Below are 11,154 nucleotides of genomic sequence, written 5' to 3'. Positions count from 1 at the left end.
AATCTATAATGATGTGATAAATAAAGCTAAACTCTAGGTAAAAATAAAAGGCACATATAAATGCAGCTATTTAATCAATAGCAAATCTTTGATTTTTTTTTTATGCAAGCAGGTTAGTACCTAAATTTAATGTGCTATAAGCCTTTTGCAGTCCATGTGCAGCAAAGCTCAGAGAGGGGGAGGCAGTGGCATCACAAGGAGAAAACAAGGTGTGCTGCAGTGTAAGGAGATAGGGGCAGAGTTAAAAAGAGATACGTTTATAAATCTGCTTCTTATAATTTAATTGTCTACTAACAGACTGGAATAGTTGGGAGTAGACCTGTAATTGAACCTGCAGAAGAGAAAGATCGGGTCCCCTACAAAGCAAGGCTGTCTTGATTGAAGATCTGTGTAAATTTCACTACTGGTCCAGCAAAAATACAATCAACTTGGCAGGTAAAACAACTCAAAACAGATGCATTTTATCTGTGTACTTCACAACAAGCACTGGAAAAACAATTACAGCTAAGGCTAGATGAAGTTTAAAATAAAATAAATTTTGTATAATTATTCTAATATAATAACCATAAAATGTACCATTACAAATCAGTCCTTGAACTTGGGTCAAGGTACAGTTACTAAAGGATTGCCTCATATATTTATCCATTTTAGTAACAAAATTAGTCATGTTTATTAGCTATTATTTCTACCGAATTACAGTCTCTGTAATTTTAATGTGTCCATAGCAGACTATTTGGAGTTCATGTGAACATATATATTATTTTGGTTATTTCATAATTCTATGAACAGATGTTATCAATCAAGTTAAAGACACGTGAGTGTAACGCCTGTATGGACTGAAGTAGTGTGGATCGCAGCTGCGGAGGCTTCTCAGGTATGGAACCCTGGTTTCACTCTCTCAGTTTTAACAGAGAGTTAGGGTTCCTCGCATCACAGCCTCAGGTTAAATAATAAGGTAACGGAAAAGGTTCAACTACGCAAACTAGGGTTGAGGAGTGGTGGTAAATGATAAATGGCCAATGTGAATGCAGGAGTCCACAGATATGCACAACTGAAGGAAGTATAAACCCCCCCTAGCAGCTTAAGCCTATGCAGGCGATACTTTAACAGTCCAGATGACAAGAGGGTGCAACTGCACTCAGAGTACTTGCGATTCGTGGAAACTGGCTCAATGGGAGAAGCAGGGGTTCCTCGGTGGTTTCCGGATCCGGTGAATGTTGGAGGGCACGATCTGGAGGCAAGTGGAGGGTCCCAGGAGACAGCAGGCGTTTCTGGCTCAATTCAGGAACGCCATGCTGTCTCAACTGGCCGTTTAAATAGGCCTCCGTTTGACAGGAGGAGCCGAGAGACCTCTCGGCGCACTTCCGCATTCCACGGTGGAACGCACGCGGTCCCGAAACCCGGAAGTGAGGAGCGTGCGCTCCACCCTGGAACGCAATCGGCCCAGCGAAGGAGCGGCTGGCTGCCGCTTCCTCCTCCCCTGCCCGCAGGTGACGGTGGCGGCCGTTACAGTGAGCCCTATACTGTGACTCATTGAGAGCATGCAAAAGTTTTCAAAGAATATGTTATAATTGCTATCTTTCTACTGTAATATTTCCTACTTAGGGCATGAATATCAGAAAGAACATTGCATTATATATAACTATATTAGTATATGTATTCTTGTTTGATTCAAATTATAGATATATGAATACATCGAACTTATAGCTACATTATACTATATAGAGGGATGGACCACCCCTTCCACCTGTCCATTCCCCTCTTCTAATAGTAAACTAGACAAATAGATTTAAATGACATTGCGTTACATAAAACTGCTCTGTAGTAGGATTGTGTGGCATTACAACCCCGGCATACATACATTTGTACATATCTCTTATACACATGATTGATTTTAGTTTTTTTTTTATATTTTATATGATATTATTTATCCTGTAATCACTTGCTGTTATTAAACATGTTTTATTTTTATGCAAGAACAGGATAACCTTTCTCTTTAAATGTTTATCATTTTATACACATTTCTTCATGTTTATGAAGTACCAAAAATCATATTTAACACTGCTTGAGCAAAGCACTCTGGGAGAGTGATGTCATCAGAGTCTGCTACAGTCAGGAAGAAGCATTTGCCCAGTCTCTCCTCCAATCTGACTATACATTGTTACTTTCAGGCAAGTTAAAGAAAGAGAGGCATCAGTAAAGGCTGAGCTGAGTTGGAAAACCCATATATAAAAAATAATGAACATACAGCCAGGATTTATATGTGTCATATCTGGGTATCTTAGTTTAGGAAGAAGTGGATGATGGCCCTAGATACCTAGACATAGATGGCACAAGCAAAGAAGAAGCAAGTGTTGTAAGGCGGGTACTGTGATGTCTTTGGGATTTACACTTGCACATTACTTAGCATCTATGCACTTAACATAAAGTCTATATCTGGTGGTAAGACTGCTTTAATGAAAATACTTGACAGCAAGAGTTTCTATAATGAATTGCACAGACGCCACAAAATACAGACCCAGAAAGCGCAACATAATGCTAGGCATTTAGCTGCTTTCTCGTGATACTTGCATTGATTGATTTTGTCAGGATGTCTTCCAGAACTCCCACCAAGGCAGAGAAATGAAGAGTGAAGAATGAGAATCCCCAGAGGAAAATAACAGGAAAGTCACGCTTCAGGAGATCCTGCTAGTTCAAATGCAGTTTAGTAAAAAGATGGCCAAAGGATATTGATGATTTCTAATGGAAAGCATTGCAGCCTTGTGCATTCTCCAAGACAGATGGCTAAATCTATTCTTGAATCCTTCTCGCTAAGTAACATGAATAATGGGTTTTACCTGCACTGCTTCCCCAAGCTAAGCATAGCAGGAGTTCTGCAGGAAAAGGGCAATGCTTCTCCAAGGGTTTAACTGCTACGGAGGCCTTTGATCTGGCTCTTGCACCGACAATCAGCTTCATGTCAGCATGTTCACCCCCCTCGACAGCATTGAGCAGTGTCTGAGTTGACAGATTGGATCTTTTCAGCCAAACGGGTCTTGAAATAGGTTTTCAAGACTAATTTGTGCGTTAAGTCTGAGCTGCGCTGACAGGTAGGTGCTGCTCAGCCTGCTAAAACCAAGTAATTGCATAGTTACAAGGATATTGGACCAATACTTTTATATGTTTTTATTTCAGATTTGGCGTGACCTGATAAACAGACGCAACTGCATACTGAAACGGAGAAGACAAGAAAGCACAGAAGGGCAGGAATATCACATTCTGGGTTCCAAAATACACTTTTACAACAAACAGTTCCCTCCAACATAAAGGTGCATATAAAATATTGGAGAATGGTTCATACATATCAATCTCCTGCTTTTCTCAGCAATCATAGCCAAATCTTGTTATACTAGGGCTCTTTTCCACAACACATTGTACAATTCTGGAAGACAATAGGTAATGTAGAGAGTTGTGACAATGCACACCTTTTAACTACAAACTCAATTTTAGCCTTGTATCGTGGCCAGTGCAAAACTTTGCACTATGATGTGACTGTCAGAAGTACAACTACTTCTATTAAAGTTCTAAAGTCACAGTATATCCTATTCTGTCTTAACATCAGAATTGTAATAGGAATACACACCGTAGTTTGTCTGGATAATGCAATCACAACTTTTTTTTTAAACTTTTATGTAGTGAGTGCTGACTTCCATCAATTCATCACTTTCAACAACATCCTGGATTCCCAGTGCGCTTTCCATCTCTTTACCTGCTGCTTGATGAGATGCAATCTGCATTTCTCAACACTACATAGCCCATCACGAATTGCTTCCAGCAAGCAGTGATAATGTTACATTGTTCAGACATTGAATTGTAGTTTAGAAGGCAGGCTCTGTGAATGTTGGGACACATGGAAGTGCATATTCACAAGGCTGAGTGCAATTGTTCCAGTGCATTGAGGAAGGACAACCTATGGACATATTCAATAAGTACATTTACAAACTTCTAGATTGATATGGTTATTAAGTGTAGGATAGAACGTCTGGAAATGTATTATAGAATACATATTTATAATTACTTTTGACTATAATTACTCTTTAAGGAAAACAGTTCAGACACATTAAAGATCTCCCCAGTAGACCACAATGCACAAAGATCATAAAGTATTAGTTTGTATTTGGCCCAAAATATGTATGCTCGCCATCCAGGGCAAGGGTTCTCATATCTGGTAAATCCCACACTTCACAAAGTAAAAATAAAAGTACATTTAAAGCCAAACTTTTTTTAAAGAATAAGGAATGGTTAAATGTCTGTCAGCTTGTTTGTGTGGCTTTGCTTTGGCTTCAATGCTGACTGTGTCACTGACCCAGAACAAGTATTGAAATACGTAATTCTGACATTCATTAAAGTATGCTTCATCTGGGTGTTTGACTTGCAAATATTTTTCAGACAACCAGGCAAAAATGGCAGCCCCCATACATTTCCCATTACAGGGTCACTTTCAGAGGCATGGAAACCCCTTGATAGTACATGTAGGAGGAACGCTAGAAATGGTAGTCCTCATACTTTCCCCATGACAGGGTCACTTTCAGAGGCATGGAAACCCCTTGATAGTACATGTAGGAGGAACGCCAGAAATGGCAGTCCTCATACTTTCCCCATTACAGGGTCACTTTCAGAGGCATGGAAACCCCTTGGTAGTCAATGTAGAAGAAACACCAGAAATGGCAGCCCTCATACGTCCCTCATGACAGAGTCAATTTCAGAGCGTGGAAACCCCTTGGTAGTCCATGTGGAAGGAACGCCAGAAATGGCACCTCTCATAGTTTCCTTATGACAGAGTCACTTTCAGAGGCATGGAAATCCCGTGTTAGTCTATGTAAAGGTGCCCATACACTGCACGATTCTCTTACGAGAATCGCGGGAAATCCCGCGATCGTACGAGAATCGTGCAGTGTGAATGAAGACGTGCGACCGATTCTACTGTACGGTCGCACGTCTTTTGTCTAAGGAGCATGCTAGAAAACCATCCGAAAATCTTACGATTTTCGGCTGGTTTGAATGATGCTTAGGAGACAAATGCCGGACGGGCCGGTGTGCACACGCGAATACTGCCCGTTCAGCATTGCAGTCATCGGAAGCCCGCCCGATGATCGCAAGTACGACCTGCCTGTCCAAGATGGGCAGATCGTACGTTTTTTAAATTACTTTACAACCATCGCAAGACTAAGGTCTTGCGATGGTTGTAAAGTGTATGGCCACCTTAAGGATGCTGCCCACTACTAATTCTTGTTGGGGAAATGTTCAGCATATATTCTAATTGGCACTGCCCATTAGCACTTTCCTTGCTGTGTATGTATTTCTGAGTCCTGGACTAAAATAGCAACACTACCGTTTCTCTCTGTATGATGTGTTTATAAGGACATGCTTGTGAAGTGTTTCTACAACACTACTGTATATTTTATCTACAATTAACTGGATTTTTTTTATTTATATTTTTATTTAACATGCGCATCTTTTATTGAGCTTATTGTTTTTGTTTCCGTCAACATCTATTGTTATCCAGTATGTGATAGCAAATACGTACTACTACAACTCCTCTAGTTCTGAGCAACAAATGAATAAAACTGAACTCCAGAATATGCTTTTGCACTCAGTATGATACATGGTGAAATAAAGAAGCCAATGGAGCTTTTCATGCATTTTGTTCTGAAAAGTTTAATCACAGAGTGTGCTAGCAAACGAGAACTGAAAAAAATGAATTTTCAGAATATAGTTACTTTAGTGGCATATAAAGTTGGCATTATCATTGGTAATATCTAAACTGATTGTTGTTTATAGGAAATGTTAAACATCAAAGTAAAAAAGCACATACAGCCGATGTGTCACCAATTTTTTAAACCTGGAAGAAAACAATGGGCAGAACACTGGAGTTGTTGCCCATAATAGCCAATCCAAAAATGTTTTATTCCTTTAAACAAAAGGCAAAACCTCATTGGTTGCTGCTGGTACGTACTTCAAGTGTGTGCTCATTTTCTTTTCTCCAGTTTTAGGGCTTCTTTACACCAGCAGTGCTACCCAACCATGGACAAGGCAATTTTAAATATGTTCTAATAATGTTATAATGTTTGTCCCGCTGCACTCCAGACTGGAATGACAATGCAATACAATGGGTGCTGGTATGACCAGTGGATTGTGCCATGTAAGTCCAAAAGTATGAAGTAGTCACCCACACACCAAGGTCCAATGTGTTCAAACACATTTATTCAGAGGCTAAACATAAATGGTAGCACCAGTGGACAGCAATGTTTCAAAACCATTAGAGGTTCCTCTAATGGTTCCGAAATGTCGCTGTGCAATGGCACAACCATGTATGTTTAATGTCTGAATAAAGGCATTTAACACGTTGGACCTTGCTGTGCTGGTGACTACTTTATACTTCTGAAAAAGACCAGGACACATTTCATTTTTGATTTGCAATGCGCTATATATAACACATCACAATGCGCTGCCACACATGTAAATGGACTGTAAAATTTCACAAAGCTAAAAATAAAAAAGAAGCAGGACTGGAATGTGTTGTACAATGCATCAAGCACAACACATTCCAGCACCTTAACACGCTTTGGTGAATTTGCCCTTAAAGTATCCCTAAACTCAGATGTTTTACCTGAAAAATGCATTTAAGTAGCCCAACTATTAACAAAAAGTATATATTATATATAATTATATTATATTTAATATTCATTAATATTTTCCTACTTTTGATAAAAGTAGGTGGAGGCACTACTAATTAATTCATTACAATATGGTTCTAATACCTGACATATATAATAATATTACCCAAATATGAGGAGATAATGATTTTTTTTTCTGCCTGGATTAATTAATATTAATTAATATTCAGAGCTATATAAAAATAATGTTACTTTCTATAGGGGATTATATTACAATAATTGAGACAAAGGATACACTAAAAGCAAACAATAATTAAAGTTACATTAAAGTCAAAAATATTTTTATATTTTTCCCTTCCCCCAATGTTAATTAAAGCATTTACCTTAAAATATGTTTCCTAATCCGATCTTCTTCTTTCCTGATGTTTTTATCTGTCCCTCCAGCGCTGCTACAGGTCTCCGATCCAGCGCTGACTCCTCTGTCCTTGCTGGCACTTCCTGTCCCATGGTGTCTGCATGCGGGTGCACGTTGTCCATATACTTACACCTTGTGTCTCTCCTCGTCTCCCGGCCAAAAATCTGAACTGCGCATGCGCCCGCCCCAAGATGCTTTGCGGCCGCCCGGGAATTTTCAGATTTTCGGATGGGAGCGCGCAGCAAAGACACAGATAAATTTAAACCGCTTTTTAAAGCATTTTTTAAAATGTTTTTGCATATGTCTACTGCTTGCTAGCAATAGATATATGCAAATAAAAACAGAGGGTTTATTAACCCTTTAAGGTTGCAAACTAGCAATCAAACTACCATATAAAATGCACTTCAATCACTATGCTGAATAAAAGTATTTAAAATCTAACCAGCCCAGGAGATCCGTTCTCTCCAACACCTGAAAGGTATTTCTCTTTGGTTACAGTGAGCAAATTAATCTAATTTCCTACACTTTGTTTTTGCTTACTGTTTGTATAATTTTATGCATAACTTGAAAAAAGTCAGACATAGTCTGAAAAGGGCATTTCATTTTTGTGAGATACTTTTAAAACTGGAGGGATACAGATTATTTTTTTTTATTTATTTCAGCACTGAGATTGCTCCGGTTGTAATGATGAAGGCAGATCACTAAGCAGCAAGGTTGAGAAAGGAGATACAGACTTAGTTTCCTTAGGATGTATTCACACTGTTGCAGTGCATTTATGTGCCTTATTAATGTGCATGTTAATGTGCGTTGCATAAAGTAGTACTCAGGGCTAGTTCACACCACAAACAGTGGATCGCACTGGCCGGCTCCCTGCGTTCAGGGGCGGGAGGGGGCATGGCGGTGCATTGAAGTCAATGGCACTGCAGCCAGGCCCCCTGGTTGCAGTTCAATCGCCCATACCCGAAAGCATGCCTGCTTTCTGGTCCGGTGCGGTCAGCATTAGAATGCAGGGAGACGGCCGGGATGCGATCCAGTGCATTTTGGCACCAAATCGGGCCAGAATGCACTGTTTGTGGTGTTAACTAGCCCTAAAGTCTTAACTTTTTTTCAACATTAGATAGATATAGGTGAGTTCAGCAGAGAACAATAACTGTTTAAGTAAAGTGCGGAACAGCAAACAATTTGCTGCGTTTACAAGCACAGCCTCCCGGATTTTCTGAAGCATGCAATTATAACATGCAATTATAACGGTAAGGCCCCTTTCACACAGGCAGTCCAATCGGGTCCACCTGTCAGTTTTCCAGGTGGACCCGATCAGATTTCCAATGTTTGTCTATAAGCAGCTGGGTCTGTATGGACAGGCGTCCGTTTACACCCAGTTACCTCCAATTCCAAAGAAAACAAACGAAACTGTTCTTTTGTGACGGACCTCATTGTGCCAGATTGCGATAATCAGATTTAAATGAACACATGTCCATTTACACCCAATTCCTCATAGGCCGACATGGGGTCCGGCAGTTTGCGTTTTTCCCCCATTGCAAGGTGGAGGAAAAAACTGAACAGACATGGATGTCACGGCAGTGACATCTGATCCGTACTGTTCATATCAGGAGGGGATCCATGCATGGATCCCCTCCTGATCTTCCCATGTGAAAGGGGCCTAATGTCTGTGCCATGTCCCTCTAGCCCTCTCTGGCTACCTTTGCATGTCAGTCCAGGCAGTTTCCCAAAGTAGGCTTGATGTCTCTACCAAAAGGGTGGCTCTATAGGACCACGCAGGGTAACAGAGCCACCCGAGAAAAGGAAACTTACAGCGGACCCTGGACTGGTTCAGTCAAGAAGAAATTAAGGCTTTTAAAGAAGAAGAAGCAGACAAGATAATCGCTGAGGTCAACTGCTATCATTGTTTTTAAAAGATTAAGGTTTAATAAAACTTTAAAGGAAGACCACTTATTTGAATAATGCGCCAAAAAAATGTAATTTTGTAAAGCAGTTCCCCACAATGCACAGTAGTGCATTATGGTGCATTGGGTCAACATTAGGAATTGATGGCGCCACAGTGCACCAACACGTATAACAACATCGTGAAACAAGCAATGTTGGAGTAACCACCAAGAAACAGGTAAGAATTCGCAAAAAAGTTGGAGACAATTGTTTTCACAAACTGCAGTTTCACATCAAGGTAAGAATAAAAGTTATGTTTTGTGAACTTGGTACATTTTATGTTTGTTTGTTCCACAAGACAACCACTTCAGGTAAGCAAAAAGGGCATTTAGGGATAGTTTTTTTTTTTTTTTCATCTGTTAGTAGCAGTAGGTGGAAATTATGTTGGAGATGGGCTTTAACTCTTATTTTTATCTTTTTTAGGGTCTAAAAATGAGCACAGTAATATTTTGTAATTTCTAGATCAGCATTATGCAAATATGAATTCATAATAGTTCTCTTCTTCCTCTTTTTATGTGCAGTGGTGGTTCATTAGCATAACAAATGTATTAATAACCAAAAACATCTCCTTTAGGTTATTATAAAGTCCTCCTTAAAAGAGTGATGACTTTGATAACTGTCAGCGGGGTGACTTCCTGCCTACAAGCTGCCAGTTACACCTTGCCCAATGTATTCTGGTGCCAACTGCTTTAAGCCAAAGGGAATTAAAATGACATCAATCTCATTTTTAACAATACAAAAAGCTGCATACAGACATTCTGTGCTATGTCCTATATTCTTGGAAATCATCTGGGGGCTATTGTATTAACTCTTTCTTATTCCAATCAGATGCAGTACAGACAATTTACTGCTTTTTATGTACTGCTGTGTTTAAAAGGAATCCATAGAAGATATGAAGCTTGTCACCCCTGACCTCCTTCTGAAAATTCTAGTTGCCTGATTATCTCTGACACCAGTACCCACTGACGTGGAACAAGCACACAGGTTAGAAAGTCAGAGTTAAAGGAAAACTAGTCCACCCCACCCCCATTGTTACTCCCCTCCTCCTGTGAGGAAGTTTCCCCATTTCAGTTGTTTTGCATTGGCTCAGATGGAAGAAGGAGTGACGGGGAATGGCTGGAGAGAAGAGTATTAGGGCATCGGGGGTGGAATTACATAGACACTATCATTTTGCGCTGTATGCTATGGTTTCCATGTTAAAGAACTGCTCAAAAAAAAATGACACTGTACCCACGTACATGATATATTCATAGTGCAAAAAAAACACACATTAGGCTCAATATGGGTTTTGCCTGGCAGGTACATTTCCAGCCCAGCTGGTAAAATTTTTTTATCTTGTAGGGCATTCACAAAGAAATTGAAGAAGGTATATAGCAAAGAATATTCATGCAATGTGGTTATCATGAAACCTCTGTAAGTACAGTAAGTAATTATAAGATAAATAATTATCAATGGAAGAGCAGAGGGAAATTCAGCGGGATGGGCTGAAGCCCTTGCTGTTGTAACGGTTCTGACCTTGTGTCTGTGACAGGATTATGGGTTATCTAAGCAACATATGGGAAAAAATCTAATTATATTGTACATTTGCACATATACAGTAGTTGTGCATACTCCACCAGGCAATTAATAAGCACCATATGCCACTGTAGATGTGGAAAGGCAACAATATTTTAAATATAGCTGTAGCTGTACACAAAGTGTTATGTTTTTATCGTTTTTTAAAATTTATTGTTGGAAATGCAATGCAAAGGTCCTCTTTACACACATTACTGGCAAAATTCAATTAGATATTTCTATCATGCTAATGATATAATTAGTCTGCTGTATATAATGGATTTACAATATTTTTCCATCACATGCTAATGATGTATTGGTCACCAATAAGTTTATTAGGGGATTGCTGATGGATAGCAAAATGAGTTTCAGAGAGCTGCATGCTGACACCATTTTGTCCAATACCTCTGAATTTGTAGTATACACTAACAAAAATAATTGAAACTCTGAAATTTTCACCACTTAGTGCAAATGCCTATATTTCAAAGCCTTAGTTCCCAACCTGAAGCCCTTTGGTACTTATAGTGCTGCGATGTGGACCCAGTAGTCAGTGTTTTCTCTGCTAAGGTTCAGTGAAGGAAAAGT

The sequence above is a fragment of the Nanorana parkeri genome, unplaced genomic scaffold (genome assembly GCF_000935625.1).
Source record: "Nanorana parkeri isolate BGI_ZX_2015 unplaced genomic scaffold, ASM93562v1 scaffold1325, whole genome shotgun sequence".
Taxonomy (NCBI): Eukaryota; Metazoa; Chordata; class Amphibia; order Anura; family Dicroglossidae; genus Nanorana; species Nanorana parkeri.
Note: the sequence above shows the minus strand (reverse complement) of the source record.